The sequence below is a fragment of the Macaca mulatta genome, chromosome 6 (genome assembly GCF_049350105.2).
Source record: "Macaca mulatta isolate MMU2019108-1 chromosome 6, T2T-MMU8v2.0, whole genome shotgun sequence".
Taxonomy (NCBI): Eukaryota; Metazoa; Chordata; class Mammalia; order Primates; family Cercopithecidae; genus Macaca; species Macaca mulatta.
The window spans coordinates 40111815-40135822 of NC_133411.1; the positions used below are offsets into that span (position 1 = coordinate 40111815).

The window sequence follows — 24008 nt, forward strand, 5'->3', positions numbered from 1 at the left end:
CATCCCTACTCCCCTATACCCATGGTCCAGCTCTGTATCACTGCCTGGAATTACTCAACCACAAAATCTTAAATATTGCTATTATTTGAATGTGTTCCCCCAAAGTTGTGTTGGAAACTTAAACCACTAATGCAAAGTGTTGAGAAGTGGGACCTTTAAGAGGTGATTAGGTTATGAAGGCTCTGCCCCCATGAATGGATTGTTGAGGAGGAAGTGGGTTATCATGAGAGTGGGTTTGTTATAAAAGCTTTTGGCTCCCTCTTGCATGTACTACTCCCACCTTGCTTGTGCTCTTGCTCTCACAAGCATGTCTCCTCTCACCCCACCTCCAGTGCTCTCTTGACCTTCCATTCCAGCATGGGATGACATGGCAAGAAGGCACTTACTAGATAAAGGCCCCTTGACCTCAGACTTCCCTGCCTCCAGAACTGTGAGAAATAAATCTCTGTATTTTATAAATTTCCCAGTTTCAGATACTCTGTTACAGCAGCATAAAACAGACTAAGAAAAATCTCAACATCACAACTTTCACTTGATATTTGTTTGATAGCAAGGCTACAATGTAGTAAAAGGGACCAAACAAACTGTCCCCGTTTGAGTAAACCAAAAAATTAGATAAAATATATAGATGGTCCGTGACTTACAACTGTTAGACTTAATTTTTCAACTTTACATGGTGCCAAAGCAATACACATTCAGTAGAAAATATACTTCAAGAACCCATAAAACCACTGTTTTTCAGTATAGTACTCAATATACTGCATGAAATGTACAACATCTTATAATATAGGCTTTGTGTGAGATAGTTTTGCCCAACTATAGGTTAATGTAAGTGTTCTGAGTATATTCAAGGTAGGCTAGGCTAAAGTAAGATGTTTGGTAGGTTAGGCACATTAAATGCATTTTTGACTTAAGACATTTTGAACTTACAATGGATGTATTGGGATGTAACCCCACCAGTGAGCTGTGGAACTTTAAGCTGCTTAACATATGTGTAACTGGAAACCCCAAAGGAAAGAAAGAATTGAGGGAACAGAGCAATTACTTGAAGAAATGATGGATAAAAGCCACCCAGCCTTCCCAGGCCTCTTGCAAACATGGCTCCTGTCCCCTGCCAGGTGCTGCCAGTGGTGTTTCTGCTGTCGTACTGCTCTATCCTGTGCAACTAGAATGCCATCAAAATGCCCTTGCATCAGACCCACGGGGGGAGCTGGAAATTGCTGCTGTTCATTGTTTTGTGTTGCAGCTAAAGGCCTGGCTGCCCCAGAGCAGCACCTTGTGAACCATTCACTATTACCTGGTAGCTGGGGGACAGATGGAGGTGGGGTGCAGCCAGGTGGTGGACTATTTGGAGGGAGACACAAAACTGCTTCTAAGAAATGACACAGGAACATCTTAACTAACAAAAGCATCAGACAAACTTAACCATGAATGGCCGGAAACCCATTCACCCTCAAGATGCTTTCCTGAGCACCCACTGTGGGATAGAGATAAACTTGCTGCAATTGAAGGAAGCAGTGTAATGTCTAGTAATTTGGAGTTTCACCTGGAGCGACCCAAATCCTCATGAGAGAGAGAAAGCACCTAATAAAGTCTTCTTTGCAAAAAAAGAAAAAAGTGATGGATGAAAACTTTCCAAATTTGATGAAAACAATAAACCAGTAAAATGCTCATCAAGCCCCAATCATAAGAAACATGCAGAAAACTTTCAGACCTAGGCAGATTATAATCAAATTGCTCAAAACCACTGATGGAGCTAATTTTAAGAGTAGCCGGATTTAAAAAAAAAAAAAAAAAAAAAAAAAAAAAGAAGTTACACAGAGAAAAGAAAAGCCAAAAAAAAAAAAAAGATAACGGCGGATTTCTTATCCAAAACAGGACAAAACAGAAGACAGTGAAGCAACATCTTTAAAGTAATGAAAGAAAAAAATACTTGCTTTACAAAAGCAAGCCAAGAAAACTAGACCTAGGCAGATTACAATCAAATTGCTCAAAACAACTGATAGAGAAAAACCTTAAAAGTAGCCAGATTAACAACAACAAAAAAAAGTTACATAAAGCAAAAAAAAAACAAAAAAGGATAACAATGGATTTATTGTCCAAACAAAAGACAGTGAAGCAACATCTTTAAAGTAACGAAAAAAATGCTTTAAAAATATACTTTACAAAAACAAGCCATGGGCCAGATATGGTCTTACAGGCAGTAGTTCGCCACCTCTGGAATACAATGTCAATTTCTTCAGATGGCTATAAACTACTAAAATCTTTGCCATCCTATTTAAATAAAAACAAAAGCACAATTTTTAAAATACATTATCAAGTTTTTGATATTTTAGTTTAAGAGCCATTATGACTTCCTTTGAGACTTATCTGTTAACGCAAACTCAAGGAATTGTTTGTTTTGAATTAGTGTTTTCCTCACCAAATGAAACTGTTTGCATTGTCCTGTTTAAATTTAGCTTGTGTCTGCCTACCTTACTCCATTCTTTTATACAGGGTGTTGTCTATGACAACAAATGTGGTGTCAAAGCACTAAGTACACTACTTAGCTATTTCCAATTGCTTTGAAGTTGCTATATGCTGAGATTAATCATTTGATTTTCATGACAGACGAAATATTTTTAACGTAAATAAAATTCAATCTTAAGTGATTTAGCATGGCAGTCCCCAACCTTCTGGACACCAGGGACGGGTTCTGTGGAAAACAATTTTTCCATGGACCCGGGGTGGGGATGGTTTTGGGATGAAACTGTTTCACCTCAAATCACCAGACATTAGATTCTCATAAGGAAGGCATAACCTAGCTCCCTCACATGTGCAGTGCACAATAGGGTTTGTGCTCCTATTAGTTATCTAATGCTGTTGCTGATCTAACAGGAGATGGAGCTCTGGCAGTAATGCTCACTCCCCCGCTGCTCACCACCTGCTGTGCAGCCCAGTCCCTAGCAAACCACAGACCTGTACCAGTCCAGGCTCAGGGGCTGGAGACTTACGGTTTAGCATATGTCTTTATACTTAGTGATTCTGGGGAGTTATTTTGAAAGTTGAATGATCCATCACTGAGTGAGACTGGATCTATTAAAAAGAATTACAAGGGGCCATGAATAGGTCACTGTTAGTATTTAGTCGTATCTTTTCACTACTATAAATTGTATCTGTTTGAAAAGACTGTAGGCGAAAAATTATAAGCAAGTCAATGGCATTAACATGACTTAACTATATTTGAGAAGTTCATAAAAATTTTATAACAACGCTTTAGATAATTTAGGACCTATGGTAGTTTGCAAAGTCAGGGTGGAGGTTCATAGAAGCTAGTGTGACACGCATCTAATGGAAATGTATAATCTAAACATTTTACTTCAATTTATCATTAGCTTGTCAGGCAGCAAACAGTAAGATTTACTTGTGATAATATAGTTACTGCTATCTAATCTAACAGTTACGATGATTAGTCTGAAAAGATAGATTCCTTACAAAGGTTTGCAAATTTTTAAATATGGCTTATTTTTTGGGTACAAACTGATTGCAGACATTTTTTTTAAAACCACAATCTTGTTACAAAGCAAAATCTTGCATCTAAGTGTATTCATTCAACAAGTATTAACTGAATAGCTATTATGATCAGGTACTGTTTTAGGTACTGGAAATATAGCAATAAACAACACAACTCCCTCTCTAATGTATCTAACATAGACGTGGAAGAAAACTGATGACAACAACAAACTGCATGCACATAATTTAAAAACTCACAGGTGGTGGTAACTCAACAATGAGTCAAGTGTTTGCCTAATGAAGATGTTATCCTTCTTAACTCAAACCAAAATGAACCAGCCTTTCTCCTTCCTTCTCCTCCTCAAAGCTTTCTCCTTTATATAATTACCAAGAACCTCCACCTCCCAGACAGTATTTGGCTTCCCAGATCAATTAAAACAGTATTAGGACCATTTTAGACACTGAATTACTATCTAACATTCATGTGGTACAATGCTGCTCTGAGGGACTTTTTAACTTGAAATAACAGGTTAAGTTTTCCTGGTAATAAAATGAGAAATCTCTGCTTTCTTCTTTACCTGCTAGACCAGGGACTGAAAAACATTCTCTGTAAAGAACCAGGTAAAGTATTTTAGGCTTTGCAGGCCATAAGTCTCTGCTGCAGCTATGCAACTCTTAAGTTTTACATCAGAAAGTAAGTATAGAAAATTGACTTTTCAGGTGTATTAGTCAGTTCAGTATACCATAAAACTAAGTAATGGAGACCAAACGGCTTATTCAACAATAGAAGCTTATGTCTCACAGTTCTGGAGGCTCCAAGTCCAAGATCGGGGTGCCAGCATGGTCAGGTCCTGGTTCCTCTTTCAGGTTGTAGACTGCCAATTTCTCACCATCTCCTCACATGGTGGGGAAAGGGGCTAGAGGGCTCCCTGGGGTCCCTTTTATAAGGGCACTAATTCCATTGGTGAGGGCTTCACCCTTATAACCTAATTACCTCCTAGGGGCCCCACCTCCTAATACCAATACATTACGGGTTAGGATTTTGACATATGAATTTTTGAATGACACAAACATTCAGTTCATTGCACTGCTCCAATAAAACAAACTTGGCTCTCGAGCTGCAGTCTGTCAACCCTTAGAGTGTCAACACTTACACTGGTAAGCAAGCTGATTGACATGGTTTTTATAAGGGAGATAGAATGAATAGATATGGAAATGCAAAAGAAATTTAAAGAGAGGTTTACCTGTCTCTATTTCTTCCTGCTCACAGTGTTTCCAATTTTCCTTCTCTAAAACTGTCTACTGATAACAGCAATATGTGAAAAGTATAAGGTCAGAAGTGAGATAATCTAAGATGATATTCTCTGAAGCCTTAAAGTTTAGAAAACCATGGCTGTATGAGAGAAAAAAGGAAAAAACAACCAGACACAGTTGCTTACACCTGTAGTCCCATCTACTCAGGAGGCTGAGGTGGGAGGACTGCTTAAGCCCAGGAGGTCAAGGCTGCAGTGAGCAGTGATCATGTCACTTGTACCTCAGCCTGGGCAACAGACCGTGTCTCAAAAACAAAACAAAACAAAAAAAAGGAAAAATTAAATGTAGGTAGCTTGCTATGATAGGCAACTACTCAAATGGAAGGAAGCAAAATACAAAAGAACCACTAGAATTACAGTGGTTCTTTTCTTCATATTGTGTAGACTGTAAATACTACATGTATTCCTGATAAATCTCTCTGGAGGTAATGCAATAACTGCAGCAATTCTAACTATCCAGTGATTTAATATCTTCAGTTGTAGAGCTGAATACAATTGATTTCAACCATCTTTAATTTGATCTGTCTTCTCCTGTCCTTCCATCGAGGAGTTGCCTATTCTGCTTGTGACACTGTAGATATGTTGTGGTATTGTTTTTAATAGACGACTTAAAAATATAATGTATGGCTGGGCGCGGTGGCTCATGCCTGTAATCTTAGCACTTTGAGGGGCAGAGGCGAGTGGATCACCTGAGGTCAGAAGTTTGAGACCAGCCTGACCAACATGGAGAAACCCCGTCTCTCCTAACAATACAAAATAAGCTGGGCGTGGTGGTGCATGCCTATAACTCCAGCTACTTGGGAGGCTGAGGGAGGAGAATCACTTGAACCCGGGAAGCGGAGGTTGTGGTGAGCCGAGATTGCACCACTGCACTCCAGCCTGGGCCACAAGAGCAAAACTCCGTCTCAAAAAATAAAAATAAAAAATAATGTATTACTCTCACATACTAGATACTGCATATTATTAAGAAAAACAAAATACAGATTTAGAAGAGAAACCAAAATGTCAAGAGATTTATTTTCTTAACTTTACACTGCCTTGTATGTTTTTGGAAGGAGGACTGTATAAAACTTTAAGTATAGCTGAAAAGCGATAGGGTTAACACTTAATTTACCCCAAAGGAGATGATGCAAGGCTATTCAAGGATTCTTGCAATTAGGAAAGTATATACATCAAAAATATTTTCAGAGAAGTTAATTTTAGGTGGCAAAAATTACTGATGATTTATTTTTATGTCTTGGACTATATTTTACAACTTCTCTAAATGAGTATTAAAAAAATATGTACAAAATGAGAGGAAATGAAAAAAAATGAAGACTTCATGGCTCTGATTAGATTAAAATAATTAATCTCTTTATATTGCTTTTATAAGAAAAAATGGAAAAAGCAGTTTAAAATAAATATAATAAATGTAAGTGTAATGTTTTATATGTGCTTCACTATCATGTATTGTATGACACGTATATAGTATTCACCAGAGTATTACATATTAACGTCACCATAAGTTACACGTATATATGTTGAAGTTTATTTTTTGGAGTACTTCTGATGTTACATTATTTTATAAACATTTTGAAAAATAAAAAAGTCAAATAAAATTTTAAAAAATTACTAACACTTCCATCCTGCAGAAGCATGTTTACATATCAATGTTAAATATTTTTCTAAGTATACAGAATAGAAAGCAGTCTTAATTAGTATAAAGTTAATTATCTGACGTAAGTATCTAATCCTCTGCTCATCAAAAGACTATTAAGAAAATGAAAAGACAATCTACAAAATGGGGAAAAAACATTCACAGCACAAACATCAGACGAGATTTTAATAACCAATATATGACTATCATCTACAAATCAACAATAAAATAACCCATGTAAAAACAGGTAAAAGATTTAAACAGATGTGAAAGCAAAAGAGGGTAAGAGGCCAAAAAGTATGAGAAAAGGTGCCTACCATCATTAATTAACAGGAAAATGAAAATTAAAACCACAGAAGTACCATTACACACATATAAGAATAGCTAAAATCAAGAAGAATGACAACATCAAATGTTGGAGAGGCTATGGAGCAACCGGAATTCTTACACACTATTGGAGGAGCATTAAATGTTACAATCACTTTAAAGAACGGTTGGCAATATACATCTGTCAATATTATGATTCTGTAATTTCACTCTCAGTTAAAAATATATGACAACAAATATACTTGTACAAGAATATTTATAGCAGCCTTATTCATAACAGTCCCAAACTGGAAACAACCCAAATGTCCATCAACAAATGGATAAACAAATTGTAGTATATCTACATACTGGAATATTAATCAAAAATAAAGAAAAAAAATAGAGCTATGTGCAGTGGCTCATGCCTGTAATCTCAACATCTAGGGAGGCTGAGGCAGGAGGATCCCTTGAGGCCAGGTGTTCGAGGCTACAGTGAGCTATGAATGTGCCACTGCACTTCAGCCTGGGTGCCAGAGCAAGACCCAGTCTCTTAAAACAAAAACAAAACAATATTAATAAGAAAAAAACAAACTACTCATACATACAACATAGATGAATTTCAAAAATGTTAAGAAGCCAGATATAAGAGTATATATATATATATAGTATCATTCTATTTGTATGCAATGCAAATATAAGCAGAGGTAATCTATGATGATAGAAGTCAGACAGTGATTGTTGGAAGATAAAGTAACCAACTGGAAATAGGCAAGGGGGTTTAGGGAAGGGGATAAAAATATGTTATATCTTGTTTGAAAGTAGTGGATAATTACTGAATGACACTTAAATGCATACTTATAATATGTACATTTTATTTTGTGTTAATTTCAGCTCAACAAAGATTGCATAAAACTCTTTACATATTTAAACACACACATATACACACAAAGATACATAATACATAGACCACCAAGAGAAAACTAATGTATAAACCATTATTCACTAATTATTCATTTATTTATTTATTGGCTCAATTCTGTGTATGTGCACATGTACACAGATGGATATGCTGATATGTGTGTAAACATTAATATAAAATTGACTTCAATATATGCTGCTTTATAACTTGCTGCAATAAACTATATTGTTGTTATCTTTACCTGTCAATAAATACACAACACAAAATTTATTTTTAAATAAATCTGAGTCCATGTACATAAAGTAAATTAATGACAAAAAAATGCTGGCATGCACATGCTACTTGGGAGTAATGGAAAGGAAAAACACCTTTGGAATAAAAAAGAACTGAATTCAAGTCTAGCTTATTCACCCCCAAACCATGTAGCCTTGGCTAAATTACTTAACTTCATGAGCATCCATTTTCTCATAGGTAAAGTGGAAATATATACCTACTTTAAAAATGCTCTTGCAAAATGTGAGATATAACTTCCTTAGCACAATGCCTAGCCCATAACAGCTACTCAATAAATAATAACTATAATTAAAAGTTATTTGTTTAGCATAATCAATTTTCATGGAGCAATCATGTGAAAATTATACAGCTGGCCCAGGCAAGTGTTTAACACATTAGTCTGTTTAAATTAACTTTTATTATATGAGGGTTTTAGTGGTATATTACTTTCATGATCCAAGATTAATTCGTTTTTAAAGTAGAAACATTAATGACCTTCCAGAGCTATATTAATGATTACATTAGATATTCCATATAGAAATATTCAACCCATAAAGTGCTATACAGATACTAGAAATTATGACCCTCTTTCTTTTAGTTTAGTCTGAATTACCTGAAATCATTTAATATGCAGGTAGAATTTGTTTTGCTTATATAACATATGACATACTTTTTGATACATAATTCTAAAACTATTATTAATGAAACCTCGAACAAATCCCTAAAGAAACTATTTTTTCAGTCATGCAAGAGTAGTAAATTATAATAAATTAAAGGAGTCAGTACAAATTTAATAAAGCCAAATATGGTAATAACTCAACAGGCCACTATGTTGTCATAAGTATATTCTCAAAATATATTCCCCGACATCTTACAGTAACTTCAAGGATCCCTCAATTCTTATCCACTATCCCATCACTTACCTAGCCTTTAATTTTCCATCACTCTTACCTAAACTCTCAGTAGTGTGGATGAGATGTCATTTACTCTAGAGCATTATCTGTGTAGCTCTGTAATTTCTAATATTTTCACTCTAAAACAGGACAGTAAAAAAAACAGGTGAACAATTATATAACATGAACCAAGATTCTATGAAGGGTTTTAAGCTTTATGAGGACAAGGACATCTTGCTTACAATTATCTTCAAATGCCTACCACAGTCTCTGCCACACAGTAGGCTTTCAAGAATTATATTTCTATATTAAATAATAAATATGTGAGTAAACATTTTTTAAGACCAGGTTGTTGTTGTTAACAGTACTCAGGATGAGGAGGGTCCAACCAACATTCACTAAGAATGAAGTACATGTCTGGTCATGTACTAACTCCAGTAAGTATTGCTAATTATCCCTTCCAATAGCCCTGTGAAGCAAAACACCAAGAGGACAGAGAAGAAGGAAAAAGAAACAACTATAAAAGGAGTATGTGAAAGAAGGGTGATATGCATATAATGGCCTATCAGGCAGCATGGACCTAAGGAAGCTTTAGTTCCTCTTATTATCTCTTCCTCTAGGCTTCATACAAGGTTTCTCACACTCATGAGCTCCTTCTAATTAAAATCACTTATGTTTTCTTGAAGGGCTAGAGGCTGACTAGAATCTTGAAGCAAATGTCTAAATATATTTCCATTTATCATCTATAACTGTTCAGAAACGACGATTATTACAGTTAATGACTGACCAGGCTTGTTGATAATGGCCTTAAAGAGGCACTGTAAAGAAAAGGTAGTTAGGCAAACTGAGTAATTACTGGTCCTTTAAATTCTTGCCCACCTTAAGGGAAAACTTCCCCTTAAAAGTTATCTTTGACATTTTCCTCTCCCTGATCTCTCACCTTCAACTGGCCAGCAAAGTGCTATTTACTCCTCTCTAAAGTTTCTGACATCTTTTTCCTTTTTTTAATTGTATCAACCATAGCCGCATTTCAATTGCTCTTCTAACTCATACCTAAATTATGGCAAAAGCTGCACAATGAATTAATTCCCTGTGCTTATATTGCCTCCCTTTCTTCTAATCCAGTCTCCAAGCCACTGTGAGATTAACTGTACAAATCCAGCTTTTATCACTGTATCTACCTTCCTGAAAATTTCAAAGAGAAACTGGGACTGGGAGTAGAGTTCAACAATGTATTCTATGATGTATGTGTGAATACACATAAACAAACACTACAATATATCCCACGAGAAAAGTTGGATACATACAGGACTTCAACAGCAGAACAAAACTAAACAATTACACAAATCTAGTATGTAATTATATATTTAATATAATCTATGATTATTGTGAGCAGACATGACTAAAAGTATATGAAGATTACTGTAGTTAGCATTACTTTTCCAAAAGCCAGAAGCAAAACTGTCTCCACTAGCAAAGACACTGGAAGTACATCTTCTCACCCTTATCCACAGGTACGAAAGATGAGAAAAGCATAGCTTCAAACAATCTAGCATTTCCTGAAATTCTAACAAATATTAATTTCAAAAAGTTATATAATTTAGTAGAGAAAGGCCCAAGGATAGCATCTCCTAAGGGCCTCTAGTTTATGATAAAATAACTACGCAGAGGAAGTCAAAATTTGCCAAGAGAACCTATTCCATCTTTGGATAGCAAAATAGAACATTTTTTCTTTCACTGATGCCAAAATCTGCCCCTTTGTAATTTCTGTCTATTTGTTCTGTGTAACCATCTGGAATGCAGAGAACAAGTATTATCTTCCATTTACATACTTGAAATAACCATGTTTTCTCTCAAGCAACTGAAGTACATAATAATCTTTTGATCATTGGTATATTTTAAATATAAATACAATGGCAAAAATAGTAAAGAAAAACCTGTCAATTACAATGGCAAGTCAATCAGTTTAACTGGGTTATAATGTTCCTAAAATGTTAAGTTTATCATACTAAAAACCGAACACGGACTTCATTTCTGGTTCCACACAAAAGAGGCCTGGAAGTCATGACATCATTCTAACAAGTAAAAATCTGAACGAACTGAAAAATCAACAACTCTTCTTGAATTTGTAAGAGAAGTGAGGACACAGGGCAAGCCACTACCCCCAAGATCATAAAGATAGACACGAGCATACAGGGAATCGCATGTATTAGAAAAGAGGTTCATGAGCAGAAACTGCTGGGAGAACCAGTGCCTAGGTAGGAAAACTGAAGTGCAATCAACCAACTGAACGTTTCATAGCAGTTTCAGAAAAATGACAAACCATGAAGCACTTCTTGAGAGACAATGATATGGACAGAGACAGAGCAACATGGACAGCAAGACGGCACTAGGTCCCTTTAACCTGTCATGCCCTTTGTTTCTCAACCCAACTTGGGGAACAACTTTGTCATTCTTTAGAAATCTAGCTCAGACTAGATTAGCATAGGTTTTTCCTAACCTACAAGCCCCCTTCTCTATGCTCTTATGATACATTCTTCATACTAACATTATAGCTATATATTACACATATCTGACTTATCAGGGTTCCAATATACAGTTAGCGTACCACTGTAATTATTAATACCATCTATTTTCACTTCCCAAAGTATCCCAGGTTGTATTACAAATAACAACCATAAATAATATGATTGCCTTAAGTGTAAACTTCAACTGCAGTGTCTGTTTTTCTTAGGATTACATCTGCTCTATTATCTCCATCTCCCAGAGACTAGAATTGTGTTTGTTGGCTTCTTGTACCAGTGTCCTACTCTTTTTTTTGGAACAGACTCTTGCTCTGTTGCCCAGGCTGGAGCACTGGGGTGCAACTGTGGGATCTCAGCTCACTGCAACCTCTGCCTCCCGGTTTCAAGCGATTCTCCTGCTTCAGCCTCCTGAGTAGCTGGGATTACAGGTGTGCCACCACGCCAAGCAAATTTTTCTATTTTTAGTAGAGACGGGGTTTCACTATGTTGGTCAGGTTAGTCTGAAACTCTTGACCTCGTGATCCACCCGCCTTGGCCTCCCAAACTGCTGGGATTACAGGAATGAGCCACTGCGCCCGGCCCCCCAGTGTCCTACTCTTACAATAATGATGGCAGGAAGAGTTATGGCAATTTCTGCTGATTTGTAAAATATTAAAATTGTGTTCCCTAAAGATGGGAAAAAGAGACACTGGGGACTAACAGGGGAGGAGGAAAGAGGAGTGAGCACTGAAAAACAACCTATTGGGTTCCACGCACACTACCTGGATAACAGGATCATTTGTACACCGAACCTCAGCAACATTCAACTTAACCATGTAACAAACCTGCACATGTACCCCCTGAAACTAAAGGCTGAAAAACAAATAAATACCTATATGCTTTTAACAATAAATAAGTAAATAAATAAATAAATAAATAAATAAATTTTTCTTCTCAAGGACTCCGGGATTCAGATCTACTTTCCTCCCCCTTCAAGTTTGAATTATAAACTTACCTCATTTTATACTTTCCTCTTTCTGTGTACATAAAAACATCTTTCTGTAATTCCAAAGAATTGCTCACTTTGAATGATTTCAAGGAGAAAAAGTTATAATTAATGGAAGAAAAAAAGTCCTTGCTCACAGTTTATCATTCTGTACCTTTGGATAAATTAAACAAGTGACATCTACCAGGTCACTCCTCTGACTGTCTTAAAATTCTATTAACAAAAGCCATGTCTTTAATTGGTTTATTATCAGCATGTTATTATATACTGTAACTCTCAAATATAGATGAGGATCAACCTAGGTATAGAACACTAACAGAAAGTGAGCTAGATGTAGTTAATAATTCATTTGAACATAGCATCTATTAAAAGTTGTATAATTTTAGTAATTAGAAGCTATAATTACTATTTTAATTCATTTACTTAGAATATAAGTTTTATAATATAAACAACTTAAAATATTTTAAAATTAAATTTTAAACAGTGGTCCTTCCAAGGTTATTTTTCAAAAAAGTTGTTAACACCATCAATAGAGTGGAACACAGGTTTTCCCCTAGATTGTATTTAATAATTTTATTACTTACATAATTTTAAAAAATAAATCTATACTATAAAAGACAGTTATGAGCTGACCTAGGAACAGCTCTGTATATCTACACAGGTATTTCAATTTCTACATTTTATTCAGTCACAAATTTCAGTGTTCCTCATCTGCCATATACTGCACTAACTGCTAGGAGAGGAACATTAATAAATATATGATCTCACTCCTGGAGATCAAAATTAAATGGGAAAAAAAGAGGGACATAAATATCTAATAGTAATATAATAGACAGGTAGGTAGTAAATACCATGCGAATAAAATAAAAGGAGAGTGCTTGATAGAGATTTCACTAGAGTATAAAACAAGTGAGAATAGGAAACCTGTCTGTTTACAGATGCTCCCCTGGCCTCTGGCACAATGCCAGGAACATGGTGGACTGTCAATAAACAGTGGTTAAAAGAAATACTGAGCAAGACAGTAAGTGACACAAATGTTATTTGGAGATGCTTAACACGAGTTTATTCTTGACAATAAGCAATACATCTTGTAGGCCTATAAAATGTGAAGAGCAATATGCACATTAATATGGAAATGTGAAAAAACATGGTACTTTTCTCAATGAACTCAAGAAATAGCAAGAAATAGCAAGAAATTCTATACCTCCAGAAAACAGCATGATGAGAATAAATGAAAATGGAGCTAGATTCCAACAGCTTTCTAAGATATGTTAACTTTTATCTTTCTAAGTTAACATATCTTATATCCTTGGGCAATGGATAATTATTAAGGAAGGCACGTGCAAGTGAATGGCACGATCAGTTTTTTGTGCTTTAGGAATACAACTTTGGAGAGTGAACTGTAGAAGAGGAGAAAGGCAAGTTTAAGTAAAGGTTAAAAAAATTTTCTAAGCAGACAACTTACTCAATAATGGCTTATAGATGGAAAAAAGATAGAGGGCATAATCAAGGATGAATTCCATATTTCTGGATTGGGTTAATTGATGTATGATTCTATTCACTAACAGGGAATCCTAGAGCAAGTACAGATTTGGGGGAAATTTTCTACCAGCTGTAGTAAGCTTATGCACCAAAAGTAAGTAACAACAAACCTTACAATGTTTTATGTTAATTGGCTATTTGTTCCTACATCAAAAACACTTATATTAGTCAAGAATGGCTACTCTAGAGGCTGATAGTAGGGGGATCCCTACAGCTTGGAAGTTCAAGTCTGCAGTGAGCTATGATCATGCCACTGGACTCCAGTTTGGGTGACAGAGCAAGACCCTGTTTCAAAAATAAAAAAAAAATTTTTTTAATTTAATATGTTTAATTAAAAATTATTTTAAACCACATTTATAGGCTATCAGTTTTCAAGCCTATGTTCTTAAAAAAATATGTAGATTATCACAGAAATACCTATTCCAGGGTCAAGTGTGCCTAGAAAGTTGCCCACAGTAATCTGCATTTATAGGAAGTACCCCAGTGATTCTTATGCACACTAAAATATGAAACATGCTATAAAGGCTGCCAGAATGCAATGCAACTAGATTCTGATATCTCTTTCGGTTATTTAATCTGAAATCTAAGACTAGAACCTACTCTATGAAATATTTTTATCACCTTCAAATGTTACAATATAAAACAACACCACTGACACAAAAATAGTAATCACTAATACTATACACACACAGAACCTATACACACACAGAATACTATTGTGCTAATATTTTTGCATGAATAATCTCTTTTAATTTCCACACTAATCATATAAGGTGGGTACTATTATTACTGTCCCCCTGTTAGTAAGTGAGGCTTAGAGACATAGTTCACTTGCCTAGAAGTCACACTAATACCAGACGTGGCAATGAGATCTGAACTTAAGCAGTATGATTCCAAAGTCTACCTTTTATTCCTCAATATATAATACAATACAGACTACCTAGTTGTACTGCCTTGCACAGGACAGTGTACCTTCGGTGTTCATACGGTTCATAATTATGCACTTAATGGTATAATTATTTGATGTTTATTTCCCTATACCATAATTCTGCTTTATTTCACCAATGTGATGTCATCCAAATATCTAAAAAATGGTTGGAAACAGTAACCACACTCAAAAAGTATCTGTTGAATAAATGAACTTAGTATTCAGTAATAAATACACAGAAACTTTAAAATATACCAAATTCTGTTTCTTGATCTGGGTTCTGGTTTCTTCTCACCTAAATTAGGCTACTATCAAAAAGACAAAAAAAAAAAAAAAATGCAGGGAGCCATGAACACACCACTGTACTCTAGCCTGGGTGACAGAGCAAGACCCTGTCTCTGAAGAAAAAGACAAAAAGTAACAAACATGGAAAAAGGGGAATTCACATACTGTTGGTGAGAATGTATATTGGTAAATACAACCATTATAGAAAATAGTATAGAGGTGCCTCAAAAAACTAAAAATAGAATTGCCATATGGATGATCCAGCAATTCCACTATTAGGAGTATATATATATATAGCCAAACGAAATGAAATCAGCATATCAAAGAGAATCAGTAAACCAAAGAGATACCATATTTATTGCAGCACTATTCATAATAGCCAAGATAGAGAAGCAACCTAATTGTCCTTCAATAGATAAATGAAATTTTTAAGTGTGGTATATATGCACAATGGAATATTACTCAGCTATTAAAAAAAAAAATCTTATCATTTGCAGCAATATGGACGAACCAGGAGGACATGATCTTAAGTGAAATAAACCAGGCACAGAAAGAAAACACCACACAATCTCTCGTATGTGGAATCTAAAGAAGCTGATCTCATAGAAGTACAGAGTAGAATAGTGGAGGGTAGAGGGGAAACAGAGAAAGACTGGACAATGGGTACAAAGTTACAGTTAGGAGGAATAAGTTCTGGTATTCTCTTGTGCAGTAGGGTGACTATGATTAACAGTATTGCATATTTCAAAATAACTAGGAGAAAGGATTTTGAACGTTCTCACCACAAAGAAATGATAAATGTATGAGGTGACTGCTATGGTCTGAATGTTCCCTCCAAAGCTCATGTTGAAATTTCATGCCTGGTGAAATTGGGCTGTATTGAGAGGTGGGGCCTTGAAGAGGTGACTGGATCATGAAGGCTCTGTCCTCATGAATATGAGTTATCACAGGAAAGGAACTGGTGGCTTTATAAGAAGAGAAGAGACTTGAGCTAGCACATTAGCACACTCAGCCCCCTTGCCATGTGATAACCTGTGCCACCCTGGGACTCTTCAATGACAGCAATAAGGTGTCATCAGATAGCAGTCCCTCAACCTTGGACTTCTCAGCCTTTGTAACAGCAAGAACTAAACTCCTTTTCTTATACATTACCCAATTTCAGGTATTCTTTTATAAGCGACAGAAAACTGATTAATCCATTAATGGATATGCTAAATACCCTGATTTGACTTTTACACAATGTATACACATATCAAAATAGCACACTGTACCCTATAAATATGTAATTATTATGTGTCAATTAAAACCAAAATGTTTAAAAATGTTTAAAATATACCAAGCTCCGTTTCGTGCTGGTTTCACAGGTGTCAATCTGTCAAAGATTTATTGAGCAAATATGTATAATAAATTCATGTCTGTCTATTCAATAAGTAGTTAAAAAGAATGAAAAAAGTTTTGTTATTTTGCCAGATATTAAAGACTATGTTTATTGTCCTTTTATAGTAAACAAGACCATGCTTCTTAAATTGACTTTTAACAATCTGGCATTTATAACAGAATAAGTCTCTAGGACACACCTGTGAATTCTAAAATGTAAGAATTGACAAGGGACTTACTATCTTATGATTAGTTATAATAATGATAGTTATAATATGGACATACATAAAAGAGGGAATTAAAAAGATCACACTGCCTCAAAATGTATCTACTTCCCAAACTCTGAGCAACAAGATATGAAATAATATAATTTTCCAAAAACCCTAACCAAACTTATTTCTATTGCTTTGAAAAGGTAAGAACTTTCTAAGAACAAACCTATTTAAATATAATTAACAATGCAATAGCATTTACCCAAATTTGTCACATACAAAATTTTTAAAATGGCAATGCATAGGAAAACAAAAAGAAAAAGGCAAATAAAAATTTAAGCCTGCTGTGTACCTTCAGAAAACCACATTCTGATCATTTTCTATTCCACCCTCTCAAGCATTATATTCATGCAGTGCTAAAAATCATGTTGCCAGGTTGCACTTGCTAGATAAAGAACTAAAGCCTAACCATTCACCTTACCTAATCTTTTAATCATTTCATCTTTGTCTATTTTTACATGGTAGATAATTAGTGAATTTATAAAGATTTTCTGGCACAGATGTTTGAAGGAGAAAATGGGTAAGACCTGCTTAATGGAAAAGGGCACCAAGCGCTTTCTGAGACTTCATCTACTTTCCCTTTTTCACAGTAAACTTAGAATTGAGTACTTGGGCTCATAACACCTGTTAAAAGATAATTTGTGGTAGACAACTGAACCAAATTCACAAAGCACTTTTACTTTGTACACAAAGTATATATGAATATATACAAAGAATTCAAAAGGTCTTCACCAGTCTACGGAAATGACTATCATTCTAAGAAATGTTTTCCTAACATTTTAAAGTTATTTTCCTGCAGAAAAGCGGGAAAACTCTGAGCAACAAGATATGAAATAATTTCATTATAGACTGAAAAATGCAATCTGCAACTTGAACAACCTTTTCTAAGACAGTAAAAATAACTAAAAGCAATTATTAAACATTACTGCATGATCTGCTACAATTTATATGCCTTAGTCTGTTATATTTTACAAAGATACTTGTAAAATCATTAGGCTTCCACAGTCCTCTAATTAGGAATCCTTTATTATAAGAGAAAAAAAATCGGTTTGTCTTTGAAACAATGCACTATGTAAATGAACCCTGTGAAATAATGGAACAGCTGTGCCTAAAGGCTGAGACATTAATTTTGATATATATCCAGTCTAGCAGAATTATTTAGAAGTAAGTTGTATATTTTCATGCACAGCTACTTTCATGCTTCTGCTTTTCTCTATGAAACATGCCTACAGTTCAGATCATTTGTCAGACAGGTGACTTCTATGAAGGTAGTAGTTAAAAGGGCTTACTTACCTTCTTAGAAAGTAATAAGGGACAGCAAAGGTATAAATAGACCTTGGCTGCAGGACACTAGATTTGAGTATGGATTAGCAACCTGAAAAATGTTGTTACCGTATTATTTTCTAATCTTTCCATTTGTATTGATTCCACATCTTATCTTATTCCAGTATTTTTATCATTAGTTATTCACTATTCTTCACGTATCTTCAGTATCTTTCACTAGCTCTGTCTTTAAAAATAAATAAATAAATAAATAAATGCTAGCCAGGTGCAGAGGCTCATGCACGTAATCCCAAAACTTTGGCAGGCCAAGTTGGGAGGATTTCTTGAGGCCAGGAGTTCAAGACCAGCATAAGAGCACTGTAAGACTTCTGTCTCTACAAAAATTAGGGGAAAAAAACCAAAAAACAAAAAACAGCTGGGCAGAGTGGTGTGTGCCTGTCGTCCCAGCTACTCAGGAGACTGAGATGGGAAGATCACTTGAGCCCAGGTGGCTGAAGCTACAGTGAACCATGATGGTGCCACTGCACTCCAGTCTGGGTAACAGAACAAGACCCTGTCTCTAAAAACAAAATTAAAAAAAAAAAGAAGAAGAAGAAATGCTTTGCCCATTGTTTCCTATCTTTGAAACATTACTTCTTTTTTTTTTTTTTTTTTTTTTTTTTTTTGCCAAATCTGAGACGCAAGTGAATTTATTCTTACCTCATCATCTCCTAAACTTCATCAACTTGGTGTTTAAGGCCATCATTCAAATTAAGCTGTCCTCCTCAAGCTTACCATTTGCCCAGTTCAAAGTTTTTCTCTCAGTTTTTCAAACTTTTTGACTTTTCCATCACACTCCTGACCCATGCTGACCAAATCCACCTTATTTCCTGTGGTTTCTGCAACTACACTGTCTCAGTCCTTTTCATACCTATCCCTCACTGCTCCTTATGTCTTGGTTTAAAGATCTGTATTCCCTCCTCCTGTTCCATATCCTTTAACATTACCTAAAGTTTTAAGTTAAATGAAGGTTGCCAGGAAAAAAAAAAAATGTTTTAAATGTAAACAACAACAAAGACAACAAAAATTACCTAAAGTACTATCTCCTTTTCCTCAGGTTTCTCTTTTCACTGTCTCCATCAACTCTTAACAAATTCAATTTTACCCTTTAAGTCAACAATGCCTCAAAAGTTCAATTCTAAACTTTATCTATAATTAAAAGCAACACACCTCAGTCTGTATGTTTTGTGGTATGTCCACCTCAAATTTAGCATGTCCTATAACCAAAAAATTAATTCATCCTAAAAAAAACTTTTAAAAAATTATATCTTCAAATAATATTACTATTGAAAATAGTAATATGGACTCCATGGAATCTACTCACATCCAGGTAGTCATCAGGTATCACTGAGACACTTCACAACAGTAGTCCCCAAACTTTTTGGCACCAGGGACCAGTTCTGTGGAAGACAGTTTTTCAATGGACAGGGTCAAGTGTGGGGGGATGGTTTCAGATGAAATTGTTCCACCTCAGATCATCAGGCATTAGATTCTCATAAGGAAGGCACAACCTAGATCCCTTGGATGTGCAGTTCACAATGGGGTTCATGCTCCTATGAGAATCGAATGCCATCACTGATCTGACAGAAGGTAGAGTAGGTGGTAATGCATGCTTGCCTGCTGCTCACCTCCTGCTATGTGGCCCTGTTCCTAACAGGCCGTGGACTAGTACCGGTGCACAGCCAGGGGTTTGGGAACCCCTGCTTTAGTTCATGTATCTTAGTAACCTCTTACATAGACTACATTATAAGGTATCCTGTTTTTACACAGAATCAGTGTTTTGTACAACATTACCCATTCAAAAACTATTATTTCTTTTAGGAAAAACATATGACTAGACACACTGAGATAAATATTAAGAAGACAAATTCCAGTCAGGCTTTGCTATATGAAATGAGTTTAGGTCAGGTCAGTTTTAACAGGTCAGGTTATTTACGGAAAAAGCTTCCATTCTCAGAGTTTTTAGGTTTTCAAAGTTGTGGAGAAGAGACTATGGACCTATATAATTAATACTACCAAAGTGAAAATGTTGCACTCTTTTCTATAACTAAGTTATTGAAACTGTTACTTTTTCCATTCTTCCAAGACACAAAATATGTAGTGATGTAAAATTTAGATCTTAAGTTGGAAAAAGTTTAACCAAAAGTAAACCATATTGCCCCAGAAATAGTTTGTCAACACAAAGAATTTAACCACAACAAAGAATTTTCCCACTAATTCAGAATAAAAGACTTTGACCATTTAGGATAAAAACATTAATGAAAAGAAGGTTTTCTGGCCCTAAGAACAACTACCTGGCTACCAAAGTGTAGTTGTGGACAATCAACATAGGTATGACCTGCGAGCATATCATAAATGCAAAATCTTGAGCCCTTCCAGCCCTACTGAACTGGACTCTTCATTATGGTAAAATCCCCAGGTGGTCAACTGTGTATCTGTGCAGGAAAAAAAGTTAACCCAGCAGGCCTAACTGCTTATCTTTAAAAAGGCCTGCTTACAAGGTTGACCCTCAGCTGGCATACAGGAACTTAAATTTTGGGAGGTTCTCTAAACTGGTAAGGTGGCTCTCTAAACTGTTTATACAAACAGTATGTTTTATACGAAATACTTGCTTTTGTTCTGCAAGTTTGGAATTTTGTTATCTGCCAGGTAGAGGGTACCTACTTGGCAATTCCTCAAATAAAAACCCTGGGCACTGAGTCTCTAACGAGATTCCCTGGTTGACAACATTTCACGGGTTGTCACAATTCATAACTGGAGGGAACTAGCAAGTCCTGTGTGACTCTGCTGGGAAGATTCTAGATGCTTGTGCTGGTTTCCCCCAGACTTTGCCCCATGTATCTTTTCCCTTTGCTGATTTTGTGTCATATCTTTTTGCCATAATGAGTTCTAGTGAATCACTGAATCTAAAGATGGTGTCTGGGACCTCCAACAAAGCATTAAATTTCAGAAGCTCTGCTTTAGAGAACCCACATGAAATCCTATTCTCAAAGCTTAAGAGCAGGCCATGAGGACTGTAGGCTAACCCTTGAGTCAATGTAAGACAAGGAATTCATTATGCATAAAGTTAGACCTTAAAAAAGTCTACATCCTAAGAAAAAAGGTAAATTAAAAGAACATCCAACAGAGGTAAACAACAAAGAAAAGCAGTTCTGGGTAACCAAACAAAACAAACAAAAGAGACTCTGCTGAGACTCTGAAGCCACCACATGTGACTTTGGAATATAAATGTACTCTTGCATGGTTAAGGGAAAAAAACACCAAGGTGAGAATCTGAATTTAAAGTAGCCCTTGGTCTATAATGCTCCCAGGCAGCAGGCAGAAGCAAACTCAACCACCAATCCAACCAGATAACCACCCTTACTTAGCCTGGGTAACCTAACAAACATAGGGCATAACCAAAAACCAAGAACATACAAGTAAACAGCAAAACAAGCCATTATAAATAGAAACCAGAAAAAAAGATATAAAAAGACTAAAAATCAGAATTATTCAATGAAATAATAATTATGTTTTATATATCTAAAACAGGGGAGCTGGCAAACTTGTTCATAAAGAGTCATACAGTAAACACTTGAAGCTTTAAAGGTCACACAGTCTCTGTTTCAACTACTTAACTCCACAATGATGGCACCAAAGCAGCCACAGATAAAACTTAAAACAAATAAGCATAGCCACGTGCCAATAAAATGTTATTTACATATGCAACAGCAAGCCAGATTTGCAAGCCATAATTTGCAAACCTCTGGCTTAACGGAAAAAAAGAAGTGAGAAGAATACTTAAGAGAGCATTCAAAAAAAAAAAAAAAAAAGATATCGAAAAGATCCATGACAGAATGGAAGGAAGGAAGGAAGGGAGGGAGGGAGGGCAGTCCAAGTAGAACTTCTTGAAATAAAAATATCATAACTGAAATAAGTCAGTGGAAGGGATGAACAGCATAAACACTGCTAGCAAAAGAATTAATGAACAAAAGACTTAGCTGAAGGTATTATACAGAACTTGGCTTCTCAGAAAAAGAGATGAAACACATAAAGAAGTTTAATAACCAAGAAAGATAATGAGAAAGTCTAACATACATTTAATGAGAGTTCATAAAGGAGGTAACAAGACAAAACGGGGGAAATGCAATACTCAAAAACACGACGACTGACACTTTTCTGGAATTACTCAAAGACTTGAAATACTTAGAATCAGGATGCCCAATGAATCCCAAGGCAGAATAAATAACCATCTAAACACATTTTATTCAAAATGTTTGAAAGAAATGTTTGAAACAAAATGTTTGAAAGAAATATAGACAGAAAAACAGATTACCCAAAAGGAAGGTGATCTACATGAACAACTTGCTTTTTCACATATATATGTAGTGTATATACATAGTATATATAGTGTATATATAGTATATATATAGTGTGTATATAGTACATATAGCATAGTGTATATATAGTATATATACTATATATAGCATGCTTATGTGAAACTTGCTTTTTCACATATATAGTACACATATATATATAGTATATGTGTGTACACACATATATAGTATGCTGACCTTGTATGAATCATTGCTCAAAGTACTCCAAGTATCTGTAAAACAATCAGGAAAATTTGAGCATTGACTGAGTATTAGATAATACAAAGAACTTACTGCTGTTTTTTTTTTTTCTGAGACGGTATCTCTGTCACCCAGGCTGGAGTGCAGTGACGCGATCTTGGCTCACTGTAACCTCCACCTACTGGGTTCAAGCAATTCTCCTGCCTCAACCTCCCAAGTAGCTGAGACTACAGGCGCACACTGCCATGTTTGGCTAATTTTCTGTATTTTTGTAGGGACAAGGTTTCACCATGTTGCCCAGGCTGGTCTCGAACTCCTGAGCTCAGGCAATCCAACCACCTCGGCCTCCCAAAGTGCTGGATTACAGGAGTGAGCCACCGCGCCTGACCTACAAAGAGCTTACTGTTAATTTACTCAGTTGTGTTAATGTCATTGTGGTTATGTATTTTAAAAGTCCTTATCCTTTAGAAATACACACTGATGATCTGAAATAATATATACCTTGGATTTGCTTCAAAATGAATCATGAGGGAAGTGGGAGAATATACAAATGAAGAAAGATGGTCCAATATGTTTATAATGGTTGAAGGTAAAGAATACATGAGGGCTCATTATACTTTTTTTTATATTTTCTTTTCTCAAATTATGTGTATGTTTGAAATTTTTCATAATGAAATATTTTTAATGTCTGATAATCCCAACGGTTGACAAAAGTATGAATCAACAACTCCTATATATTACCACTGTCAGAATAAAGACATATAAATGGATAATCTTTCTCTCTCCCCATACATACATACATACATACATACATACATATATGCGGCATATAACCACTAATTTCACACTAAATTATAGAATGCAGAGAAACTTACATATAAGTAGCAGGATTCATATACAAGACTATACATAAAATCACTGTATATAATAGCAAGAAACTACAAATAACACAAATGTCCCTGACCAAAAGAATGGATAAATAACTGTTATTTGTTTATTAACACTTGTTCTCAGAGTTTTCATCTAAGCATTTGCCAGACATATGCTGGCGTCTGTAAACAAATAATTTTTCTCACTTAATACTCATAACGACCTTGTAAGATGTACAATATTGTATCCCTTTTCACAAATAAAAAAAGTTAGGCTCAGAAAACTTGACAGCACATCTGGTATTTGCTTGCAAATTATGGAGCAAGAACATAAATTTTGGCTGGGCATGGGGTGGCTCACGCCTGTAATCCCAGCACTTTGGGAGGCCGAGGCAGGTGGATCACCTGAGGTCAGGAGTTGGAGACTAGGCTGGCCAACATGGCGAAATCCCATCTCTACTAAAAATAAAAATAAAAAATTATCTGGGCATGGTGGCGGGGTGCCTGTAATCCC

At 35.5% G+C, this 24008-nt stretch overlaps 1 protein-coding gene and 1 pseudogene across 5 annotated transcripts in view; one reads left to right on the plus strand and one right to left on the minus strand.

Annotated features, from left to right (window-relative positions):
- RICTOR (RPTOR independent companion of MTOR complex 2) overlaps nt 1–24008 on the minus strand; it is a 128874-nt gene that overhangs the window by 82090 nt on the left and 22776 nt on the right. The window lies entirely within an intron of this gene.
- On the plus strand, nt 1098–1250 carry LOC114679006 (androgen-induced gene 1 protein pseudogene; annotated as a pseudogene).